The 12,953-nt window shown below is 38.2% G+C and overlaps 1 long non-coding RNA gene across 1 annotated transcript in view; it reads right to left on the bottom strand.

The window, feature by feature from the left end:
* LOC144222516 (uncharacterized) overlaps window positions 1–12,953 on the bottom strand; it is a 169,815-nt gene that overhangs the window by 54,255 nt on the left and 102,607 nt on the right. The gene's annotated exons all lie outside the window — the stretch shown is intronic.

The raw sequence follows: 12,953 nt of genomic DNA on the forward strand, positions 1-12,953 counted from the left end.
CCTCTCCACACCCCTAGAATAAATATTATATGTGGTATATAGTATCATAATTAAAGTAAATGTTCAAAGAAATGATGCTTTCATTGCTGTTTGCTACATATTCTATCTAATGAGCCAGAACCACACAGTGTATATATGTGGTATGCGTCTATTTGTTATTATTATTAGCATGGTGGCTTTGACTAATCTTAATTAAAAATCTGCATAAAATGTTTCTCTCCCATTGTATGGAATATACCAGAAATATACAACTAAAATTAATATTGAGAGCAGTGAATAATTTAGACTACTTGACAGGGAAATGTTCTAAAAGAAAGCTTTCAAATGGAGATAAGCTTTGTAAGAGAACATCAGAGATTAGCAGTAGCTGCAAGCTCTTTGCTCAGCCGTGTGAATGTATTGTTTAATTATGGATCAAGTTTAGTCTTTAGCTCCTTGACCACTGTGGATTATGCCTTCCATTTTCTTCTATGGGATCATGCTGAGCCGGGTGATACATAGATAAAAACCTGATATTATTCACCACACTATATTCTCTAAAGAACATCAGAAATGGGTAAGAGGTAGGAGAAGGGGGTGCAGAGAGGCCTTTAAAAGGCTTTGATTTTGAGCAAAAAGAGAAATTCAATTCTTATTATTCTAAAACAAAATACAACTCACTCGGAGCAAAAGATTTAAGAACGAGAGATAACATTCTTTGGTGGGGTTAAGTCCATAAAAAAAAGTGATCAAAATACAAAAATGAAATTGCTCTTTTGCTGCCAACATTCACAGTTCAAAAAATAGCTGAATATGGTATCTGTATAATGGTAACTAAGTGGAAAATCACCCCTACCTCTCTGAAATAGAGAGCAGTAATTAAAAGGGGAGGTAGGAAGTTATTTCTATATTTTCGTCTTTTCAGAATGGCATAATCAAAATAATGGCCATCTTCTTCTTCGACAAAGCAAATTATTTTATTTCTGAAGGTCAGAATCTCTTTTTAAATAATAATACATGATGATAATCTACCATTTTTTTTCTTTCAGAAGGAGGCAATCTTGTGTGACTGAAGGATATTTAACATGGGAGAGAGAAAATTTGGCTGTTACCTTCCCCCTTTGCCGCTAACTAGCTATGTCTTGTGGTCAATTTCTTGGGGTTTCCATTCCACACCTATAAAATGAAGTGCTTAACTAAGGCACTGGGGAAACCAAAAATATCACGATTCTATGATTGTCTGTACTTGTCTGCAATTCATTTCCCATTCTCTTAACCTCCAGCCCTCTTACTTCATTAAAAGTGCTCTTGAGAAAGACACACAATAACATCCATATTGCTAGCTACAATAATCCATTCTCAGCCCTTGTCACCTGACATGCCTCTATTCTCTTTCCACCTATAAAGCTGTAAATTCTATTTTCATTATAGCAGTCAGGATGATCTTTCTCCTCCTCCTTCGTCTTCCTTTTCTTCTTCCTGTCCTTCTTTAACAATTTCTAACAACTTTTCTTTCTAAACTTTTTGTATTATTTTCAACCAGCACTCTACAGATAGGGCCTTTCCCACTGAGGGAGTCTGAGTCAAGACGAATAGAGATGAATCCTTTAAAATGAGCATTTACAGAGGGCTATCATGTAAGTCAAAGGTAACAATTCTTTAGTGATAGGGATTTTAGTGCACCTCCAGCCCAATTCCATCCCTCCAGTGGTTGCTAGACCCCGGTTTTCATAGCTTTCACGGTTGTGAGGCTAATAATTTTCAAGGTTTCCATGCAGCTGGGAAGAAGAAGATGGATATAAGGCGAGTCCATATACCATTATCACGCAGTTCATACCAAGATTCACTCAAACATTTTTCTTGAATAAATGTTCCTTGACTGTTAACAGGATGTTGGTTAATTTAAAGAGTTCAGAAAAATGTTGACCTGGGCCATTTTGCACTGTTGTTGGTGCTTCTCTGGAGGAAAGGATTTTCAGAGGTTCTTAATCCGCCATTGGGAAGTGCTTCCCTACAACTAACTTCTAGGGGCTTTGTCACCCAAAACCTGATTTTATCTCAGGTTTTCCAGATTGCTGAAATGGTACAGAGAACCCCAAGCAGAAGAAATAACAAGAGAACCACACCTTGATGCATCATGTTCAAGCAAGTGAAAAATCAAAGGAAAGTCCTAAAGGAAGTCAGAAAGAAGAAAAGTAACTTTACAAAAAGTAACATTTTTCATCAGAAACTACAGTTAACCCATAAACAACACAGGGGATAGGGGTGCCAACACCCTCAACACACAGTCAACGATCCACAGATAACTTCTGACTCCCCAAAAGCTTAACTACCAAAAGCCTATTGTTGACTACAGTCTCAATGATAACATAAACAGTGGATTAACAGATATTCTTTATGTTACAGGTATTATATACTGTATTCTTATAATAAAATAAGAGGAAAAAATGGTATTAAGAAAACATAAGGGAGAGAAAATACATTTGTAGCACTTTGCATATAAGTAGATGTTCACAGTTCAAAGCCACATTATTTAAGGGTCAGCCAGAAGATGAAAGGACCACATCTTTAAGGCAGGAAAAGAATCACAAAGGTCATCTTTGCATTCTATTCCCAGTGCAAATATCTGAAACACAAAGGTTAAATAAAATCTTTTTATAACAAATTAAGGGTAAGAGAATTCATTATCAGGACCACTGACAAATATTCTATCACATATGAATTTTTTTACAACCTTTTTAAAACATAAATTCTTTATTTTTAGATACATTCACCATATAGTTGTAAAACATAGTACAGAGAAACCCTATGTACCCTTTAGCAAATTTCTCCTAATAGTAACATTTTGTAAAACTCTACCACCAATGAGATACAGACATGATACAGTCAACATTTTAAAAGCTACATTTCCAAAAGGATTCCTTATTATTCTATTTATAGCCACAGCCACCTCCTCCCACCATCCCTAATCCCTGACAACAATTTATTCTCCACTTGTATCATTTTGTCCTTGTAAAAATGTTACATCAATGGAATCAAAACACCTTCCACGATGGGCTTTTTAAACTAAGCCTAATTACCTCAAAATTCATCCAACTTGTTTCATGTCAATAGCTGTTTTGTTGTTGTTGTTGTTTTATTACCGGGTAATATTTCATGCTATAGATGCATCATACTTAATTTAACCAATCATCTATTGAAAGATGTCTGGGTTGTTTCCGGTTGGGACTATTTTGAAAGCTGTTAAGAATATTTGTAGATAAGTTTTGGCGTGAGCACAGGTTTCATTTCTCTGTGACAAATGCTCAAGACAATGGCTGCTGCATTGTATGAGAGTTTCAAGTATAGTATTACAGGGAACATTAAACTGTTTCCCAGGTTGATTACAATTTTACATTTCCGCTGACATCATATGACCGACATAGTTTCTCTAAATTTTACCAACATTTAGTGTTGTGGTTGTATTTTATTTTTGCCATTGTCCTATTCTGTTTGGTCAAGGGGAGGGATGAGCTGGGCCACTAGGTTAAGGGTTGGGATCTGGATGATCTTCTTTTGTTGGGTGGTGAATGGGAGGTCGTGAAACACCTTGCCATCATGTGTTTACTCCAGTTCTGTGGTCCCTAATCAGTTCTCCTTCCTTTTATCGATAGGCGTTTCCTACTGAAGCTGTAACAAACTACCGGAAATATGGTGGCTTACAATAACACAAATTTATTTTCCTGTAGTTCTGCAGGTCAGATGTCCAAAACTGTGTTCCACTTGGCTGAAATCCAAGTTTAGGCTGTGCTGATTCCTTCTGGAAGCTCTCGGGGAGAATCTGTTTCCTGCCTTTTCCAGTATCCAGGAGCTGCCTGTATTCCCTGGCTTGTGGCCCCTTTCCCCATATTCAAAGCCAGCAGCACAGCATCTTCAAACTCTCAGTTTCCATCATGATATAGCCTTCCTTTTCTAACTCTGACTCTCTGGCCTTACTCTTAGGAGGAGGGAATCTTCTAGATAATCCAAGGACAATCTCCTCATCTCCAGATCTGTAATTTAATCCCATCTGCAAAATCCCTTTTGCCATGTAAAGTAATATTTGGATTCAGGCATTAGGATGTAGACCTCTTTTGGGGACATTTTTCAGCCTACTATACCACTTTTCAGACTTGCCTGGTTGTTTCTTGTGTTCTTTCTAGGGTATGTTGTCGACTTAGTGGCAAGGAGAAGGAAGAGACAAGTGTTAGAGGATCAAAGTTTGTGTCCCTCTTAAATTCATATGCTGATATCCTAACCTCCAACGTGATGATATAGGGAGGTGGAGACTTTTGAAGTGATTGAGTTATGAGGACTCTGTCCTCTTGAATGAGATTAACACTCATAAAAGACTCCAGAGAGCTCCCTCACCCTTTTTACCATGTGGGTACAGAGGGAAAAGATGGCCATCTGCCACCTGGAAGAGAGAGGGTCCTCACCAGAATCTGAATATGCTGGCACCCTGTTCAAGCCTCCAGAACTGTGAGAAATAAATGTCTGTTGTTTATAAACCACCCAGTCTACTCTGCCTTGTTATATCAGTCTGAACTAAGACAAGAAATATATGTCATCTTGCTCAGACTAGCAGTATACTATTATTTTTGTCGCTAGCTTTGTGTCATATTCAAATTTTATAAGTACCCTTTTCTGTTGGCTTGTTTTTAATTCAAATGATCTAGCAAAATATTGAACAAGACAAGGCCAAACACAGAGTCCTAGAGCACAGTTTAGGAATATCTCATTTTGGTACTATTGGAATATGGTTGGGAATGATGAACCCATTGTTTGCATCATCACCAAGTTTACCCTTCTCCATCTTTCCTTTAAGTGTATAAAAGAAATTTTGTAGGGTGCTCTACTGAAATAACAGTGATGATAATGTTTCTTTCACGAATAGATTAGGGAATCCAATAAAAAATAAATTGTGCTTGTTTATAAGTCCACTTTTCTTAAAATGACTCTAACCATCATTTTGTTGTTGTTGAAATCACTCCAGGTTCTCTACTTGGTAAGATGTTATAGAATTATGGCAGAAATACTCCTATCACTGCTCTGAAATACCCCAAATCCATCTCTTTCCCTTTTTCAAATTTTGGATTAGAACACTCTGATTGCATCTTTGAAACCTCTATACTTTGATCCCAAACACTGTTAATAACAGTTCTAACATCAGATTTGCAGAGCTTTGCCTCTTGAGATGTCATTCTTCTTGGTCTGTAGAGAGATGTTACTTAAAAATAAGCAAGTCTCTTGACTAATTTTGTGTCTTATCTTGGTATTGAAATCTCTTCGATAAAACTCATATTTATTCTATGACTTTTCTATTTTCAAAATCACTGTTACCACCAGAGCTCTTCATCCATCCATTTCCTCACACGGGTGGTATACTTGATGGGGGACAATCACTGTACTCAGCGCAGGGCATGCAAAGATGAATACATCGATAATCTGGTAACATTTCAGTCTTCCGTTAGCAGCGTACCACTTCCCTCCAGCAGCGATCCCATCCCTTCTCTGTTCACAGTGTCCCTGGACATGGCTTACACAGCCTTTTCTTATCCTTAGCAGTTCTTTAGGCTTCAGTAACCCTGGCCTCTAACCTCCTGATCCTGCTCTTCTAAGTCTACACAGCTCTTTCATTCTCATTCTTTGCTATGTGCCGCTCTTTCTACCTCTTCCACATGTTCTTTTATATTCCCTGCTCTTGGGAAATCTTTCTGTGCAGCTAAATCAGTTCCCTGAGAAATATTTGAACGGAGACTGTACAAACTGAAGTTCATTTTCCTACCACACTCCTTGGAGAACAGTCCCTTTTAAGGCTCATATGAAAGACAAATCTGATTTTTTTTCTTTTTAAGTGTTTCTGCAATCTGTTTTTTAAATACATTAGTCCCATATCTGGTTATGGTCACTGTTTATTTCTATTTAACCACTTCCTATCATGAACAGTTTCTTGCTTTTTGATCAGAATTAGCTTCACAAAAGAGCATCTTAGTTTCCTCATTTGTCTTTGGAAAAGTAAAAAGAATATTTTAGGTGCTCTTTTTTCAGCACAATTAGATTTCCAGATGGTTGAAACTTATCATGACTTTACCTTACTAGGTTTTCCCTTTTTTCTGCTGTTTACAGTAAAAATCATGTTTCATGACAATCTTGATTATTTTCTCAAAATGCCTTCCTTTCCTAAACAAAGACATTGTAACCATTCTCCCACCAGTTCCTTCCCTAAATATTATAAAATTTCCACAAATACAAAGAGCCAACTTTTTTTTTTTTTTTTGGCTCTACTTATAACAAACCAGCTGTCTACAGAGCTATCAGCAGGGTTTATTTTTCTTGGCCTCCATGCAAACCTCTCGTTATTAATATGGGCGTGAGTTCTCCTTGCTGACAATTTAAGACAAAGTAAATTGGAAGTGACATAAAGGAGCGTGTGTGTGTTAATGTGCGTCACTGAGGTTCTTTCCTGACATCCTGAAAGGTCTCGTCTGGATGGCCCACACTGGCAGCCACTGCAAGTAACCTCATGCTATTAAAGGGTAGGCATTCTCATTGATTTGTAAAAGTGACAGATGCAGCCTGTGATTGTAAATTAGCAATGTGAAGTTAGTCCCAAGAGATCCCCAGGCTGGCTTCCCCAGCTTCCCGCCTCCCAGCAATTATTTGGCTATTTCTCAAGCTTTTTAACATTTCCTCCGACCTGGTACAGTGAGTCCTTTGGGGTCTGACTTCTCTTTTTCTTCCCTCTTTCTCCTTACTTTAGAGTCATTCGAACCAAAATAGTTTAACTATAGACAATTATCTCAACATTATAATTGTTCATATCTTCACCTTCTGGATCTCTGGGTAATATTGTTTTTGGACACTGTCCATATCATAGTGCTTCACAAACTTCACGGTGCATGGAAATCACCTAGAGTGCTTATTAAAAATGCAGATTTCTAAGCCCCCTGCCCAGAGATTCTGATTCAGCCTGTGATTGCCTATTTACTGTGCTCTCCTGGTGACCTTTATGCAGGTGGTCTGTGAACTGCCTTTGAGAAGCCTAAGATTTAATCCTTAATCTCTTCTCAAGCTTAAACTATGTGTTTCCTTCTATTTTTAGCTAGTTTATATTTTCCTTAGGCAATGTTTTTAAGAGTGAAGATTGTGGTTCCACAGGGTTGAAATGAACAGAAGACCTGAAGTGTTCCACAGTGTCACAGGAAGGAGACAATGGTGCAGGAGGCATGGGCACTGGTCATAGGCGCTGCACTTCATGCTGTCTCATGTTATGTCTATGGGGGGGCTTGTTTAGAATGCGCCTCAGCCCACCCTTGATACGAGCAACATTTCACTCTTCAGAGATTCCTCATTTATATATATAGATATATATATATTTTAATCAAATTAGATACTCCCTCTATGGAGCCACATTTTTAAAAAAGAGCATGTTCGTATAAAATACTGAAACACTATTAAATTTATAAGGCAACTAATGCTCTAGCACCTTAATCAAAAGGAAAATACCACATGATGAAATGTCACGACTTCAAAATGCGTAGGAACAAACTTTGGCCCAGACTAAATGTCAGCAGTAAAATACTTGGTAATGAAATGAGCGAGACCAAAGGTCAGGCTTCCATAAAAGTCCCATTCTAGCTCCAGCTTCGTTTTAAATCATTGCAGATTATGTACAGTAAGCTTTCTGAATTTCCNTCCTTCCCATGAACTTCAGGCTGGGTATTGCTCAAGAGAGTGGAAGTTTCCAGCCTTGGAAGCTATACTTTGCAGTGCTCTTCCTCTTCCTGTTCTTTTCAAGTTGTAGAAGACCATTTTGGTGATTACATCTCTTTTTATTTATTTATTTATTTATTTATTTATTTATTTATTTATTTATTTTTAAGGCTTATTTATTTACTTTGAGAGAGAGGCATGGGCAGGGGAAGGGCAGAGAGAAAGAATACCAAGCAGGCTCCACGCTGTCAGCACAGAGCCTGACATGGAGCTTGATCCCATGAACCGTGAGATCATGACTTGAGCCAAAATCAACTCATATGCTTAACCAACTGAGCCACTCAGTTGCCCCTAGATCTCTTTTTAGAAGAGCATGTAATATTTCATAGAATAAATGAGTGATTTATGGCCTCCCATGTCCTGGTTTGACCCAGAACATCTCACCTTATAATCTGTTGTAGATAGGGGCGCCTGGGTAGCTCAGTTGGTTAAGCGTCCGACTCTAGCTCAGGTCACGATCTCACGGTTCATGGGTTTGAGCCCCGCGTTGAGCTCTGTGCTGACAGCTCAGAGCCTGGGGCCTGCTTCTAATTCTGTGTCTCCTCTCTCTCTGACCCTCCCCTGCTCACGCTGTCTTTATCTCTCTCTCAAAAATAAATAAAACATTAAAAAATTAAAAAGAAAATTAAAAAGAAAACCAACATTAAAAAATTAAAAAGATAAATTATACCTTTTTTAGGATTCCTTTTTACTTCCAAGAATGCCCAAATTATGGTCAATCACTACAAGTCTTAAGATAAATGATCAAGTTAGGTCATGATGTCGTTTTGATTGGAATCATCCACTCCTGTGATTCTCAACCTTGAACGTGCATCAGAATCGCTTTGAGCACTTATTAAAACAGAGTGAGGAGCCCCACCACCAGAAATTTTGATGTGGGTGGGGCCTGAGAATTCATATTTCATATAATTCCCAGATGATGCTAGTGCTGCTGGTCCAGGGACCATACTTTAAGAACCAATGACCTACTGGCCTCTCATTTTACTTAGAGTAAAAGCCAAAATCCTTATAATGGCTTAAAAATTCAAATGACCTGGCTGATGGTTACCTTTCGGATCTACAACTTGCTAACCTGTTTTCTCCTTCCAGCCACACAGGCATCCCTACTGCAGCAAGAATAAGCAGATAGTCTTCTGCCTTGGGGCAGTCCCTTCTACCTGGAGAGGTCTCCCAGCTCCTCCCATGGTCTACTTCCTCAATTCCTGTAAGTATTTACTTGTGCTCTCAGTAAAGTTCCCCAGACCACCCTCATCAAAATTAGAACCCAACCACCCATCTTAGTTGACTCAAATGTATCTCTTTATTATTATTATTATTATTATTTTAATTTTAGAGAGAGAGCACATGTGAGAGGGGGAAGGGGCAGAGGGAGAGAGAGAAAATCTTTTTTTTTTTTTTAATGTTTTATATATTTCTAGGAGAGAGAGANGCAGGCTCCACACTGCATGGAACCTGATGCAGGTATCAATCCCAACCCTGGAATCATGACCTGAGCTGAAATCAAGAGTGAGACGTTCAGGAGAGCCTGGGTAGCTCAATCAGTTAAGTGTCTGACTTTGGCTCCAGTCATGACCTCATGGTTCATGAGTTTGTGCCCCATGTCAGGCTCTGTGCTGACAGCTCAGAGCCTGGAGCATACTTTGGATTCTGTCTCCCTCTCTCTCTGCTCTTTCCTCACTTGTACTCTGTCTCTGTCTCCCTCAAAATTAAATACACATTAAAATTCTTAAAAAATGAAAGAATGGGACGTTCAACTGACTGAGCCACCTCAACCAACTGAGCCACCCAGGCACCCTCCAGTGTTAATTTTTTTTTCACAGAACAGCAATTTGTAACATTTTACTCCATTAACTGTCTACGCTGCCACCTCAATGTAAGCTCTGCAAAGGGACATCCTCTGCTTTGTGGAATGATCTGGAACACCTAGATGAGAGCCTGACGTATGATAGGCATTTTAATACAGGTTTACTAAAAGAAGGAATCCATCATCAATTTTGGTTGTGCCTTTTTACATAAATTAGTAAAGCATGCGATGGCTAGAGACTACCACGAATTCCTGAGGTACTGTATACACATAGGTAATAGATGCATATAATTTCAGGATCAGAATTTGATGCTCAAACTTTGGACTTGTGACTGTCTCCCGTCCAAACTTTACTCATCAAGTTTCTAAAGCCTTATGTCACACCTGCACAATCTTTGTGCTGTTCAAGTAGCACCTAAATGTCACACATCCTTAACTTTATTTTAACACATCTGTGGGTCATTCATTCCCCAACTATCTTCTTGGTTCTTCTACCTCCTACCATCACAATTTCAGAAGTCCAACATTAACCGTTTCTATGGAAACTTTTAGAAATGTAACATGTGTGACACATTAGAAAAAGAGGTAAGAGGAAGAATTGATCCAGAAGTGTCACATGCATTATGCACTGTTGCAAACCTCTTCAAGAAGTGATTCTGCAAACAATACTCTTTCTGAAGGGCAAAGTTAGAAGGTTAGAAAGATAACTGTTTCATCTGAGGAAATGGTTCACAAGTTCACGATGAATTACACTCCTTTCTCTTGCAAGATCTCTGTAATCACTATATTTAAAAAACCTGGCTTTTGATTTTCTTCTAAAAATCACTTTCTTTTTATCTCAAAGACTGTGTGGTGGTGGACACCCTCATTACCCCACCATCACACCCAATCTGCCCTCAGCAGAAAAGTTAATCCTCCGTTTCTGTTTTCCTCCTGTTGTATACCTACTTGTACAGCAAAATTATGGGCTGGATTCTTTGAAACCAGTTCAGTTAATTTGGCAGCTGCTTTAAAGCATGTCATTTTTCTATTCCTCCCATCAAAAACATGTCACTGGAGTTCCTCTTCATGTTTCAGAGGGAAGAAAATATTCTTGGGAGAAACTGTATCCAATCAGAGAAAATAAGCTCAGTAATTACAGGCGTATAGGCTTCCTAGAGGAAAGATACATTTCTTTAATAGTTCAGCTGCTGTCATCAATTATTCAAAGCCCAATTTAGATGTTGTTGTTCTTTAAACTCTACTGGTTAACCAATTTGGGATTGATGTGTTAGCACTGGCCATAAGCTACCTCACCCTGCATTCACTTGTAAACGGCTCTCTGCTCCATGGAACCCAGTTCCCCTGGCTCTTAATTAACTACTCTGACCATCCTGTAAGGCTAAGCAGACTGATTAGCCCCACAAGTGGAGCGGCAAACACATTGATGGCTCATTTTTATTTGACACGGAGGTTTAGGGGTCTGGTTCACTGGGTCTCAGTGGTATTTTTTTCCCCTAAATCCAGTCTGTAACAGTTAGAATGTTTTCTCAATGACTATTTCTCCTGCAAGAGTAGAAATACAAATATGTCAATGCTGTCAAAACTGTTGACTCCTAAGATAATCATTCAATGGGAAGAAAACACATTAAAAATAAAATAGAATGGAGAGAGCCCAAGAAATTCAAGTGACCCATGGTATGTACTATTTTGTCATACTTCATGATTTCAGACAGGTAAAGACCTACGCAGGACCTCTGAATTGCCCTGGGTACCTGTCTCTACAACCTTCCTTATTGTGCCTTTTTTTTTTTTTTTTTTTAATCTTCAGCTTGGAAGCTATTGTCTTACCTTAGCCATCCCCTACAGTCGCTTTGCTACATTCCCAAATGGCAAACAAATTATTTAACTATAGTAATACTTTCTAATTTTCTAGAGGCCAGCACAGTGCCTAACACTATACAGTGCACAATAAATTTTCAGTGAGTGGATAAAGAGTTCTTTACATCTTTGTTCTCTCTTTGAAATTCCTTGTGACAATAGAGCAAATTGAGTATGACTTTTGGGAATAAACCAGAGAAAATAATTAGGTTACTTCAATATCAATTATCGTGTGATTCTACGTAATGCTGGCTTGCTGTGGCATTCCTTTATTTCGGCATTCCTTCTGATAAAAAAAAATCTTTTCAAAGAAATCATGAAGAAAACAAATTGTGGGGAATTAAACCAAGTCCCTCCTGTCCAGATGTTTTCTGTAACATGTCCAGAGAAATCACTCCAAATTTTCCAGAGCAATCTGGGACTCACTGGCCTTCACTCTCTGAAAAGGTCAGCACGTCTGTGGGTTTTCAGTCCATCAGTCCTTTCATCCTCTGTCTGGCTTCATTTACCAACATTCTTCCTTGAGTCTTTCATGGTCTAATACGAGTCCTTGACTGTTTTGTTTTGGGGGGTGCTGGTAATAAAGAGGTATTCACTACATGGGAAGACATGGGTGATTTGTTAGAAGTTAAAACATCTTTGAGAGTTTGAGGAGAAAAAAATGATGTGTCCCTTTCCCTCCCTTCAAGTGCTCCTTCCACCAACCAGAGTGATATAATGTCCTGGGAACAAAGGATCGCTTTGTGCTCATCTGATTAGTTTTTGTTTCTTATCTTCATGTTTGAGATTCACCAAGCAATTGTAGGGTACTTTTGTTCAGACGATTATCATTACTGTATCTTCAACTCAAGACTCCAAAAATTTTCTCCAAAACATAACTAAGGTCAACTTTAGTTTTACTTACCATCTATCTTTCTAAAGGACCATTAGAACATTAATAACATGTTGAGAAACCACACATTTAATGTCGATAACCCTCCCAAAGAGTCACAAGAGTAACCAAACTCTCCTGTGATTATCTCTTCTAAGATGTTTATTTTTTCCCTCGTTAAACCTATAAATGGCATGAAAGCTGAGGTCTTTGGTTTTTGGATTTTCTTTTAATGATAATTTGGCACTAGATTTTCGAAAACCTATTGTCTTAGAATTAAAGAATTAGAACCCAAAACATATAAGACAATTCCTATATAATAAACTAAGGAACTAAGCAGACGTACAGGGTAATCTTAACACAATGATAGAGAATCAAAATTGTAGGAAACTGAGAGTTGTACCACATCTACAGATGTACAGGTCTACATCCTTCATATGAAGAGATGAAGGCCAGTAAGATTTGCTTTAAATTCTGATCACTAATTATTATGTGGTTAATAAAAATAAAAATTCTGCTCTTCTTGCTATTTTAAAAATAAAATCCCCTTAATCTATGTACTGCTAACTCTAGCTATCTTTAACTCAAATGGCTCAATACTGACTACATATTTTGTCTATTCTTAGCTCTCTATATGCACTAATC

This window comes from Crocuta crocuta, unplaced genomic scaffold (genome assembly GCF_008692635.1).
Source record: "Crocuta crocuta isolate KB4526 unplaced genomic scaffold, BGI_CrCroc_1.0 scaffold377, whole genome shotgun sequence".
Classification (NCBI taxonomy): Eukaryota; Metazoa; Chordata; class Mammalia; order Carnivora; family Hyaenidae; genus Crocuta; species Crocuta crocuta.